The sequence below is a fragment of the Protobothrops mucrosquamatus genome, unplaced genomic scaffold (genome assembly GCF_001527695.2).
Source record: "Protobothrops mucrosquamatus isolate PMUCROS unplaced genomic scaffold, P.Mucros_1.0 scaffold_60, whole genome shotgun sequence".
NCBI lineage: Eukaryota > Metazoa > Chordata > Lepidosauria > Squamata > Viperidae > Protobothrops > Protobothrops mucrosquamatus.
This window is the reverse complement of record NW_015386136.1, coordinates 7555-10667: the sequence shown is the minus strand read 5'-3', so window position 1 is coordinate 10667 and position 3113 is coordinate 7555.

Here is a 3113-nt window from a genome sequence, read left to right as displayed (position 1 = left end):
GCTCTATTTCCTTTTTCTGCTGTTCTGGGTTGCTGCAGTGTGTTTGGGTCCTTACACAGCTTCTCTTGTGGGAGGTTATGTTGTTGCTTTAGTAGTGGAACACATGGTTAGTATGGGTAGTTTTTCTGTAGACTTGCATTTCTACTTTGCTATTGTGGTGTCTGCTGATCAGGATGTTCAGGAAGGGTAGCAAGTTGTTTTCTTCTTAGTCAACTGGATTCTTTAAAACTGTTATTGATGGTTCTGTGAGTGTTCTGTAATTGGTCCTTTTTTATTATGGTGAAGGTGTCATCTACATATCTGATCCATATTTTCCATTGTATTTGTAGAACTGCTATGGCTTCTAGATGTTGCATGACGACCTCCACTATAAGTCCTTAAAACAGTGATCCCGTAGGTGTCCCTTTAATTTGTTGGTAAATATGTCCATCAAATTGGAAGTATGTAGTGAAGCAAAGGTTTATGAGATCCATAATCCTGGGTGTTTCAATCTTTGTGTATTCAATTAAGTTGGTGTGCTATGAAGCAAAGCAGTCATGGATTCTTTGGCTAATCCTGGATCTATAGACGTGAACAGGCTGTGACATCAAATGAGACCATGATTTCTTTATAGTCACCTCACCGATTGTTTGAAGACACTCTAGTGGAGTGTTAATGGAGTGTTGGCTTCCTCTTGTGAGGTGCCCAATCTTTTTTGTTAATTCTTTTGCAATGTTGCAGGTGTCACTGGTAGTGATACGATTGGACGGAGGGGTACGCCAGGTTTGTGTATTTTAGGGCGTCCATAGAAGCATGGGAGGATGGGTCTGCTGCTTCTCACCCGCCACTGTTCCTCTTTGATAATTTGGCCTTTCTTAGTGAAGTCACTGAGGGTTCTCTTTTTTTTTTTATTGAAAATTTTATAAAATTTTACAATATAAATCCCCCCCTTCCCCAACCCACCCTTCCACTCCCCCCTCACTTCCCAGTGCCAATCACAGGGTTAACAATAAAATAATCATACTCTAAATAACATTAATCAACTATTAAAATAACATATCTATAACCTCCTTTAACTCTCTTTTTAAACTAATATATACAGTTACTAAAGACAATAATAATAACATCACTTTAATAATCAAAAATAATACTAAATAACCCATTCCAACCTTTGTACAACAATAACACTCTAAGATTCACTCAAAAACCAAATGATATTTTTTGGTCCCATATTTGCGCTCAATATAATCTATCCATCTTCTCCAAACCAAAATATATCTTTCTTGTGAATAGTCCTTCACATAAGCGGAAATCTTGGCCATTTCTGCTAGGTTCGAAACTTTAAGTGACCATTCTTCTATAGTGGGTAAACTTTCTGTTTTCCAGTATTGAGCTACTAATAGTATTGCAGCAGTTATAAAGTTCAACATCAATTCCATTTCTTTTGCATCCAAGTCTTCCATAATACCCAACAAAAATATCTGTGGCTTAAACTTTATCTTTTTCTTAAAAATATTTTGAATATTCCACCATATCTTAATCCAAAATGCTTTAACTTCCCTACATGTCCACCAAATATGAAAATAAGTTGCATCTAAATTTCACTGAGGGTTCTCTTGATCTGGTTGTCTAGTTTTGTATTCTGTTAATGTTGATTGGGATGTAGGTTTCTTTGTTCCCCAGTATTTTTGCTTTTTGTAAGTATTGTGCTCTGTCCATAATAACTATGGCTTGGCTTTTGTTTGTAGGTAGGATGGTGATAGGCTGGTCCTTTTTAAAGTTTCTGAGGGCTGTTTTGTCTTGTTTTAAGTTGATTCTGTTCTTGTCTTCTTCTGATCTGTGGAATGATGTTTTGTCTAATAATGCTTTCTTGGACTTCTGTGGAAGCATGTATATCCCTCCTCTCGCCGCGCCTCCTCCTCCTTTTTCGTCAGCTAATGGGTCGCTCTTTCCCTTTCGGGCCAGGAAGGACCCCTCCCCCTGAGAAATCGCCCAGACCAAAATCCCGACGCAGCGAGTCCGCAGCTAGCAATCAGAGCTACAACAACCCACCCCGTCTAACCAAGGGAGCCGATTTTGGATTGGCCGAGACGGCTGGCCCTCAGCGTATCCAATTTCAGCGCCGAACGAGCTGATTGGAAAAGGAAGCAGTCCCGGGGAGGATGGGAGTGCGCGTGCGCACAGCCTGCACGGGCGAAGAAGCTTTTTTTTTTTTATTGTTGCACTTGAGGGGGTTTGGCCGTCGGCGGAGGCTTTCCGAGGCGGAGGAGTTAGAAGCGACCTACGGTTGCAGGCTCTCCTTGGTCTCCCAGGTAAAGACGGTGCTTTTTCTCTTTCTGAGCTTTCCGAGTCGGGGCCAAGCCGTTTTTCTGGGCCTGAAATTGCTGCTGTAGTGACTGCGTGAAATGGTGCCTCTATCTTGCGAGAACAGAATCGGGCCCAGAGCCCCCCGAGTATATGGATCGTCTGTATGCTGGGGGAAGCGGGCACGGGCTTTCCTTTTTCGAGCGGGAAACGGCAGCAGATCTGCAAGTTGATAGCAACTGGAGAGCGCCTTTTGTTCTGTAGCCCTGCCTTCTTGCTTCGCTTGGGCATCCCAGACTGTTGCAAGTGTAGCAGCAAGTTTCGCTCGATGGGCGAAAAACATGGAAAGGGAGCACGGGGGCTTCTGGTTTTCCGCCTGGCTTACATCATTTTGCTTTGATAAAGCCTATCGCATGCATGTACGGCTCACTCCCACGTATTCCGTTCTTCTGTATCGGCCGAGTCTGTCTTAGTTTTGTAAGTGCGAGGGTCTTTCTGATGGCTTCAGATCGTGCAGTTTGACCAGCTGTGGAGCTTAATATCTTCACCCAGACAGAATTCCTCCGACGGTAGTCAAAAGTGTCCAGAAATTCCGGGAACGCTATGAATCCAAGGGCTTGGTTAGCTGTGGGAGAGATCGGCAGCTCGATTCTGTTAGTAAAAAAAAAACAGAAGAGGCATTGTAAAGCAAAAGCGTTGATTTTCTTCTAGGCAACCCATCCCATCTTGGTCTACGATTTGTGTAGCAAGTCTTTAAATAAATAAATATCTGGCTGCTCTGTTCATCCTGCTAGAGAATTATAGAAAAATGATAGAAAACGAAATTATGG